Here is a 10,774-nt window from a genome sequence, read left to right on the forward strand (position 1 = left end):
ACCTTAAAAAGGGTAAAGAGGTCCAAATTTCATAATCTCCTATTAGAATTATTTAATATAAATATACTTAAAGTAACTTTATACCTAATCCTAAGCCTGAAGCCTAAGCGTGTGTGCATAGTTTATACATGAGAGTTTATATACAAAATACACTTGCACAAACCAAACAGGGGTAAGGGATATTATGAGATTAATATTCCTTATTGAAATAAGTATAAACCACTGAAGTGATCATTCATCATACATTGTAGCTCAGACAGGAACAATAGGGTTCGGCCGAGGAAAGGTTCTATTGTGATACTGCTTTTCTCATTCAAACGTTAATTTATTACTTATTATTATTTTTTATTATATATTTATTCCACATCATTATTATATCTTGACGGTTACTAGTAATGCGCTAAAACGACGCAATAATATTCACACCGATCCTACATAAATAGCAAGCAAGTCTTGTGTACTCAGCCACACACTGTAAAAACAAATAGATCTACCGAGGTATAACTGTTTATTATTTGTATTGCTAGCGTGAGTGGCGCTTCGCTATCAAAGTTGGAGTTCCACCTCAGGTTTTTACTTAGTACCCAGAGACCTAGTCTCTCCATTATATCCAGATTATGAACCCGTCCTGTAAGTATCTTAAATAAATACACTGACAAAGCAAGCTCTCTTCTAAAGCGTAGTTGGTCATAACCCCCCATACCCAGAACAAACAGGGTTGAGTACATAATATATGAAATACTGCAAGATTTCTCGTTATTAAGAACTTCGATTTCATCCACACTACATATTTATTTGTGAAGAAATTCAACGTTTGAAAAGTTGGTGTGATAGTGCATGTTGATTGATTGAATAAAAATATAAGTAAAATAATTATTCCAAAAAATAAGTAGGTATGGTTGTCACGTATAGTGAATATCATGTTCAAGGAGATATCAACGGATATTTCTATATTAAATATAAATTGTGAATTATGTGCTAAATATTCTTCACAATTTATTTTACATAAAGTAGTTGTGTAACAAAAGGGACCAACTGAAGAATTAGTTACATATATTTAAACGATCGCGTAGGTTTGGTGTAGAGACAATTGAACAAGTTCAATCACTAAAAACGAATATTATACAGTTTTTAACCTTTTTAAATTTAAATGTATTTCCTAAATTAATGCCACACGTAAAATATTTGACAAGAAATCTAAATTAATAATAAAATTAGTTATTAAACTATTCTAATCTTGTAATGCAATTACGCATCCTCTTATATAATATATTCCGGGCTGCAGCTTACAGGCTTTCTCCGAGATGTGTGTGGGATAGTGGATTTGGCTTCTGCAACATGTCACCTACAGATTATTCGGTTTGGTACAGTTCCACGAGATATATCAGTTAATTGGGTATTTATTAAGAAATACATATGTTTATCGAAATATAAACATTTAACATTTTATTTTCACTCTTTTGCAAAAAAACTGGCATTTCTGCCATAATGAATATTACAAGAAAGGGGTTTTATGTTTTATTAGTTTGATGATGTATTGGTTACTTGAAGCAAACTAGCATGATTTTTTAAGTTATAAATTAAAATTTGTGACCTTAGAAAGTACATTTCCTTAGGTGCATTGTTTTGGCAATTAAGTTTATTTACAGTTGTGAATCGAACTATTACTAATAAAGCTTGTAGAGAAGACTAACTAACGCAAGGCTAATTTAATTTTAATATCTGATATACTATTTACGAAGTTATATTACTTTGATGCATTACTTAGTGCCTCAAAAAATGTATGCGCGTCATGTCATTAATTCAGAAAATGTTGTACTTTTATTATATTATGTTACAGCTATATCGCAATGACACTTTACAGTGACGCGATTTTCACAAGTATCGAGATGTTTACTGTTGATATAAACGAACGGAACAATATTGTCAATATTACAAAAGTTATTAGCACTGTTACAATGTTCAATACCCACGTCGGTCCACTTCCCGTTCCTGATGTTATTTAACAAATGTTTGCCAAGGGTATGTTTAGTTACAGTCTATATAAAATTAAACACAGCTAAAAGTTGAAACAGTTTTCAGAATTTTTACAATATATACTAATTTTACGAACAAAAAACGTCATGCCAGGCCAGATGCGTAGTATTGCCAAAACATCAGAAACAGACAGCTTTATATGTTAATAGGCACTAGCTAACTTAATCCCACGGGATTGACTGTAAATACTGTTTAACGAAGTTGTCGGTAGCTTTGCATATATCAACGAAGCAATATTATTTTAACGACTATACTTTTATAAAGCTCAGGGGATCTTTATCATTTCCTATTTTGTTTTCTCTGCAACTTTAATATGACAGATAAAATATTGTTATTTGAAATCAGATTGCATAGTCTACCTGTGATATTGCTGTAAAATACACAAGACGTTAAAAAAGTTATGTCGAAAATATTTAAATAATAGGTGTCTGTACACTTTCTACTAAACGAATATTTTTTTTTACTTTATGTCGACTAAACTAGCTATAACTCAAGATTATTTTTGCAGAGATATTTAAAGATATATTATCGAAAGTTAAATGTATATTTTAACTTGTCTGTATCAGTTTGTTTAAAGGTTCTATCTCTAAACTAATATGTTGTAGTGATATTAAACCCTTTGTAGAATAATTAGAACGTATTCTGCTACCGAAATAATTCATCTACTTTATGTATATTTATAATGCAAATAACATAAGAAACTAGTGGATCAATATAGACTGTAGTTTAATTTTGAAACTATTAAATCACTTTCATAATATAAACTTAAACATTGGACGGTAAATAAAGGTTTATCAACTATATTAATTGTTATAGAGAATTTATTTAAATGAAACTATAATATATAACAAACCTCCATGATTTGAAAACAAACGCCTTTCTTTAACGGTTATAAAATGTTAGCAGTAATTATTTAATTGTAATGACAGTTTTATAATCTAAAATCTATTTTCTTGTGCCGGAATCGGTTATCGATCTTTTTTCGCACTCCTCTACTGCTTCATTTAAGAATAGGTTAAAACAACTATTCGAGTAGTAAACCTTGTATCTTTCTTCTTATTTTGGCTACTAGTATGTGTTTTGTTGTCCTTCTACCGATCTATTATCTTTGTATTGTCTACTTAAATATTTTGTTCTCTGTCATGTCACGTTTTGTTTTGCTTTATATCCTTTTTTTATCAGTGAAACTTTTTGTGGATATATCCAATGCTTTAATTCTTATGTTTATATTTCTTTTCTGACTTCTACTTTTAGAGATGTATCTGTTTGTTTCCCAAATGAATAAATAAATGAATTAGAATGACACGTGTCAAACGTTTCATTCTAATTCCGGCAAGAGAAAATATATTTTATTTAAATGTATTTAATACTGAATCAGTTGAGTTTAAGCGTGGGTTTTCTAATAGAAGCTGAAATCAATGTGAACAAATCGCATGTCTGCGGCTGTCTAAGCGCGGTCTAACTTCTCTAATTAGCATATCGACGGGCTCCATTAGTCGCCAACTCGTCGCCAATTCGATTCACATTCGAAACTTCTTGCAACCGTTCTTTGGGATTCTAATGTGAATTGATTGTAATTGGATTTTACGAGCCACATACTATTAGATTGAACTATAGTTTTACTTTAAATTTATTTAATTATTATTTAGACAGCAAATATGATATCAAATAGTATAAGATTATATAATTACCAGCTCGGCCAGCTCCCACCGATAATTATATCATTCAAAAAAGTGATAGGTTATGTAGGAATTATGAATTTCTGTCATAAGTATAAATAACAAGCGGACGCGACAGGCGTTGTCCTGTCTTAACTATGATTTCGAATTGGTATAATTCACTAAAAAAATATTTCATATTTACCAAAACTCCATATGTAATTGAAATTTTAATATAAGGCGTGATAGCTCTGAACTAACGGTGATGTGCACTAAGAAATTCATTTTTTGTTAGAAATCATACATTAATTATTTTATATATATTTTATCAATATAATAACATCCTCTTTGACGATATTTGCAGCACGCATTCGGTCACTGTTATGTCAAACGCCATAAGGTTACATGAAAAAAAATTGAATTGTAAAAGAGCTATATTGATGCACTGAAATCGGTCCAGCCGTTCACGCGTGATATCCCTATTTCCCTTAACAAGGGATAAATATATAATATATATCTAACCGGTTATTGAGTTTTTTTTTGTTAATTTTTTTAACATGCGCAGTAATAATGAATGAAACTTGTCGAATTGTATGGCAACTCCCTATTGGATAAAACTATTCAGAATGACTTATCGAAAAGCAATCAAGTGCAGGAAGTTTTAATGAAGTAGGTGTCGGCTGATAATTAATTTTCTAAGGAATTAAACGAGATTGTCGAGGATCTAAGATTAAATTGTTACTAGTAGCGGAACTGTATTTCTAGCTTTACAAAATATTTCTTAGGAATTCTAAAAATTGAAGATCTAATGAAAGAAACCAATAACGAGATTTTCTAAATAAAAACAAGTGGGCTTCGGTTGCTGTAGACGCTTGGATAATATTATTGTTATAAATATTGATAGCGGTGCTTATATAGAACATAAAAATATATCGCTATGAACTGAGTCAAGACTTGTTATTTAATAAAATAAATCCATGAGGTTTAACGACAGAATAAACTCGATTACCTAATAAGTAACCCTAAAGTAATACAAGTCATAAGTGTATATTATATAAAATCTATTGAAATCTTTATAGTTGTCTTAAATAAATTACAGGAGTCAACGAACCCAGAAGTAGGGGCGGATTCTATTATTATTACTTAGCAGAGACAGCTAATACTGACCCTGCTTGTTTTGAGGCTTCGCACACGAAGACTTTCTGACGGATAAATTCTTATTATTATTATCTATCTCTATATCTCTCATGCGATGAGAGACGCAATTGCCCGTGTCTCTCAGAGGTGAACAATTTTACACGACAATTAAATGTGATGCGAAACGTCTATTTCAGTTTAATTATTATCGCAAACATAAAGAATATGAAATCGTTGATATTGGCTAAATGTAGTGAAATTATATGATATTATATATAACAAAATCTTCTGAATACAACTACCCAGTTCCGTCATACATAGAATTACTACGGTACCTAGCGAAGATAGCCACCCAGTAATAAAAGCCCTTTAAGGGACCAACAATTTGAAATGTAATCTAATCTATTGAAGCAAAAGAAAAGGTATTTTAAGAAATACATATGAGTGTAAAGTATAGACATATACATACATTACATTATACATTTGAAATTTTGAAAATAATGCTTCAGTATTTTCAGTGATATTACTAACGTTTCCAAATACTTCACTGGTGCATTATTGTTTGTTATAACGGTTAATATAAATAAAATTGTGTGCATGTACTAGTATACACACGTAAGAAGTGAAACATTATTATGACCTTATTTTTCGAAAAATGATCTACTGTATCCAACATGCAAGGCTTTTGTCATCATAGACATCAATACAAATAATATAATTATTTCATTTTACCTTATTACTACTAAGATTATTTCAGAATTTCATTAATTGTAATAGAATTATTGCCATCTTTGTTATCGTTATTATATATTTTTGTTATTAATGACTTAGAATAAACCGTGGACAAGAAAAAGTTGGCGCGTAATGGAAAAATGTGACGCGTAACCGAAAAATGTTACGGTAAATGTTTTTTCCGATACGCCGATAAAGTTTCACTTCAATAAAATCAAAAATAAATAATCCTAAGGTAGTTCAGACGTTGATGATTAATAAATAGTATTTTTTACTTATTCACTTTATTTGTTTTATTATTTTTTAGTTTAATTAATATAAAAAAAACAGCTCTCCCTTGCCTAAACCCTTGAGGGTATGAACGATTACTGTATCTGTCTCGTGATTATTATAAAAGGTAAGTCAAATTATCAGTCTCCTGTGTTCTTCCAAATCTAAATAATGCTGGTTTTACCATTCGATACGCAAATAGAATTTCCACTAAGGACTACGTCATCAGGGATGAGACACCGCACTGAAGCCACTATGCCTAATAACACTGTTCTTGTATATCGTAAATATATCCAAATGACACCAAACCAAAAATATTTCCGTTACCTGTTAAGAATTGTCGATATATAAACTCAATATATACGATTATTATGTACGCTGATATTGACGTATACTGTTCGTTTATTCAATTTGCAACAGTTCGTAATCCGTAATACATTGAAATTGCCGATGAATCAAAACGTCACATGTTTCTTTGATTTATGATCGCTTATTGCTAAACGCTGACAGCGTTGTAATATCTATTTACATTCCAAAACAGAAAACGTGGAATTACTCAAGGGAGTATTTAAGTAGTTTGTAGACTTACTTATGTTCAAAAGTAAATACGTATATGATAAAATATTTAATGACTTATATAACGATTTTCATAATCAAATAATTTTTAATAACAAATAATATAATTGTTTCGTCCATACATCGGTCAAAGCTTATTTCTCGACGGGCCTATGGCAAGTGACATACTGGCTTACTATGTTATCTGTATAGCATATGGTTAAAACTTATTAAATAAATACAATACAAAATTTGTAATTCTAGTTGCGCTACACAGTTGCAAAAAGATTTCCTAATATTTTCTAAGATTAAGTTTCACCACGAGATTAAGTTTTTATTTAGTTTTAGTTTAAGTTTGTTTCTTGCTTGTAGGTTATTTATTTGTTCTGTATAATTTATGTGTATGTCTGTATAAAAACAGGTTCAGGTTAAAAACAATGAACCAAATATCAGGTACTGAGACGATTTTTTTGATACTTATCTTATTTTTAAGCAAAATATATTTCAAGATGAACTGTCCCGTAGTAAAAGCTGTGACATCACGAACCGGAAACACCTCATCAATTTTATCTAGGACAGCCAGCACAGATCAAAACAATTTTCGAAGCTCTACTACAGAATAATTTATTACCGCTTGATAGTTATAAAAGATTTTGTATCGAAAATAAAAATTATGTTATATATTCTACTTTATAAAGACGACCGCACTGCGGCATTTTCCCGCGAATGAACCGTAAAAATGCAAACCAGTCATGATAATCTTTAAATTAAGTGTTTATTTATATTTAATATATTATACTCTGCTGTAGTGACGTAAATTGGATAAATTGATCTACAAATTGTTGTGTACCGAAAAGATTCACTCTTTTCATTTTATTTCGATATGATTTTCAGAGTTATACTTCTTTTCGCGCCGTCACAAAAAACCGACACCCTGTAGCTACTATAGTCAACATTTGAAAAAAAATGTCCATTTCTTTAATTATGTAGAAATATTTTTTTTGCTATATTTAAATAAACTTTATTTAACTAGTTAATGCGTTATAATAAAACTTTCAATGTATAAGCGTACGATGGCTCGATCTGAACTGCCTACGCTACCCTCGAAATGAAACTCGAAATGGAGTTATAATTGTTCCGTTTACTGGTCGAACGTTAGTGATGGTCAAACAAAATTACAAGGTGAAGCAAGCTAGCCAACGCCCGTCAGGCACGGCTGCGTAAATTTTTCTGACAAGTATACAAATAAAAACCTACAAACTACACGCTGGTAAAAGGGACTGGCCAACCCTTCCGCTTCCTAGAACAACGTCTGCCAGCTTCGTTCACCAGCTTTCTAAATTGCATTGTTTGTTATCCGTAACACAAAGTATTAAATACGCAAACTCATTGTAAATCATATTAAACTAGTTTCGGATCATACGAACTCTAACCTTTGATTTAAATCAACATCAATCAAAAACATTTTTACTTTATACAACTACAGTTACCGAAAAACTAATATGGATTTAATGAGAACGTATTCTCGTTACTTGTTAAATACTTTGAAGTAAAGAGAGGTGTACTAAATTTTATTTAAATAACAAGTTTTTTAATAACTGGTCTTACAAATTTATTAAAACGCGCCTTAAAAACCGTGGCTGGTTATCCGCAGTGAGACCTTAGTCTAATCACTCATGGAATTTCGTGTCATTCTTTATTAGGCCTGTCAATAAGTAACGATAACTGACTTGAATATTTATTTAATTAGTTACAGCCTGTCCCCTATATATTTCGGGTTTTGTGCCAGTAATAAAATTAGTTCAGAACTTATTTTTACTCCAATATTCGATTACGAGGTGATTCGATTAAGGTTTTTAAAGATATACTATCTCTTTCTGGCGGCAACTTTAGTGTAAGTGTTATGAGAAATTCCTTAAATCCTAAACAGGAGTTAAACTCGTTACCAAACCCCTTCTATAAGGCTTCTAATAAACAATTAATAATGATTTCAAATTCTCAAAAATGAAGTTCGTGGCTGAAAGTAATCACATACATGTCACGAAGGTGTATATCGCTTAAACATTATATACGTAGTGTAGTCTGAAAACGGAGTGACAAATTATGTCACTTCTCAGTAATTGGCACGATGCTTCGTCTGAGTGCAGTACGATATGCTTCGATTCTATAAAATGTGTGCGTGTACTAGTGTACACGTAAGAAGTGAAACTTCTTAATAACCCTATTTTTCGAAAAATTATCTACTATATGTAACTTTACAGAAAATGGTTAGATAAAGTTTAACAAATGGCTTTTATTATCATAGAAATGAGTACAAATAATATAATTATTTCATTTTACCTCATTACTACTAAGATTATTACAGAATTTCATTAATTGTAATAGAATTATTACTATCATTGTTATCGTTATTATATTTTTTTGTTATTTATGGCTTCGAATCAACCGTGGTAGGGACAAGAAAAAGAAAGCGCGACGGAAAAATGTGACGCGTAACTGAAAAATGTGACGGTATTTTTTTTCCAAAGCCGATAAAGAAGTTTCACTTCAAAAACTAATAATGCACTTAAGTCACGAACATTGCGGACCTAATATTACCAAAGTAATCTTAGAGGTAATCCTTGTGGGCGAGCGTACGCAATTTCCGCGCGCCTTGTGTTAGCTTCCTGCATACAGTAAGCTGTTCCACTGTTTAACCACGATCCAGTCCATACTGCAATTTACTAAGACAAAAATAGCATTTGAAAAATATCCCACGTATTATAATATTGTTCTTGTTTTTAGTTTTATTAATTTTAGTTTTATTATTATTAGAAAGAAAAAAACGATTTAGGGTAAACCTTAGAACAAAATATGAATGGCGTATGTAATACAGTTTACCTATAAATAAATGATCGATGAAATTATTTAAGCGTGAGGATAGAGGGAACTGTATATTCCATATAGCTTATATATCTAACTAACTAATACTAAAACAGTAAAATAATATCATAAAATGTATTTATGAGAAGAGATGGTAGAAGAAAAACTATTAAATAGAATATGAAATAATTAATTACAGCACAGCAAAATATATATTGTGCGTCACAAAATAATTTATATTCAAATTCGTATTAAATTTACCATTTATTACAGACAGTAATAAGAAAATTGTTCACCAAAGCGCTATAATTCGTCGCACGATTCCAAGTTAGGATTTATTAGTTCAAAAAAGCCGAACGAGATAATTTTTCAGTCTAGCAGAGCGTAGTCATTGGGATGGAAGCGCAGTCCATCACCATAGTTCACTTTTTAAGCACTTATAGCTTCGGCTAGACGGATGCTGAGACATTTTTCATGTCAATTTTAGTTCATTGTTTTACGTTACACTAAACATACTCAAACTTTTGTTTTTATTTATGACCCCTTGAAAACAATGCAGTTACATATATTAAAATGATGTACAAATATTATTCTGGTATTTATTCAAGAATATTTTAACTTAAAAAAAACCTTTTATGTCCAGAATTTTGAATCTGTTTTGTGATAAAAAAAATTTTGTCAGCCTGTGCCTGATACACTCCGTCGATTTACAGGGTTTTGGGCTGACCGGTTTCCTTCACCATACAAGGGAGTGTTAAATGTTCAGATGGACAGAAAGTGCACAGCCGAGGTTCGGACCTACGATCTCAGTAACGAGAGCGACACGCTACAGCCACGAGGCAAACACTGTTTTTTTATTTAAGAAAACTAATCAAAAAGTTATTCAAGATTAAGAGTCGAGAAGACAACAAAGGTCGGTCTTACAACGTGGATTTAAAAACTGTATTAGGTCAGCATAAATACACAAGTTGGGGTAACGACATCCTATCATAAATCTTACCATTCTTAATAGAACATTAATACAATATTATCAATTATTTAAGATAAATTGTTTTGTACGACCGTAGATAACATATAGTCCCATCCGAGACCTGACAACCAAAGCTCAATCACTAAGATTCCATTATAGATTGCCGTATTTTAACAAAATCAGAGTATCTGTTTTTATAAAATAACCATAATGGACAAATTGATAACGCCGCCTCTCGCCAATATTGTTCTACAAATTGGATATTGTGCTCGCAGCGATCATTTTATATTGAGTGCGAAAACGTTAAAGATTTTTCTAGGATCAATATGTATTTTTTTTAATTTAAGGGATTTATTTTTTTAATTGAGCGTTCGTGCGCCGTTCACTAGTGTTTTTATATACGCAATACTTGGATTTTAAAGGATACCTTGTCAGGTACAGATTGCTAATCATATTCTAGCCTTTTAAATAAAATTATATCAGAAAACTAATGGAATAAAATCATCAAACCATTATTTTATTTGTTTAATTAAAATACTACAATTACTTCATT

Source organism: Pieris brassicae, chromosome 2 (assembly GCF_905147105.1).
Source record: "Pieris brassicae chromosome 2, ilPieBrab1.1, whole genome shotgun sequence".
Classification (NCBI taxonomy): domain Eukaryota; kingdom Metazoa; phylum Arthropoda; class Insecta; order Lepidoptera; family Pieridae; genus Pieris; species Pieris brassicae.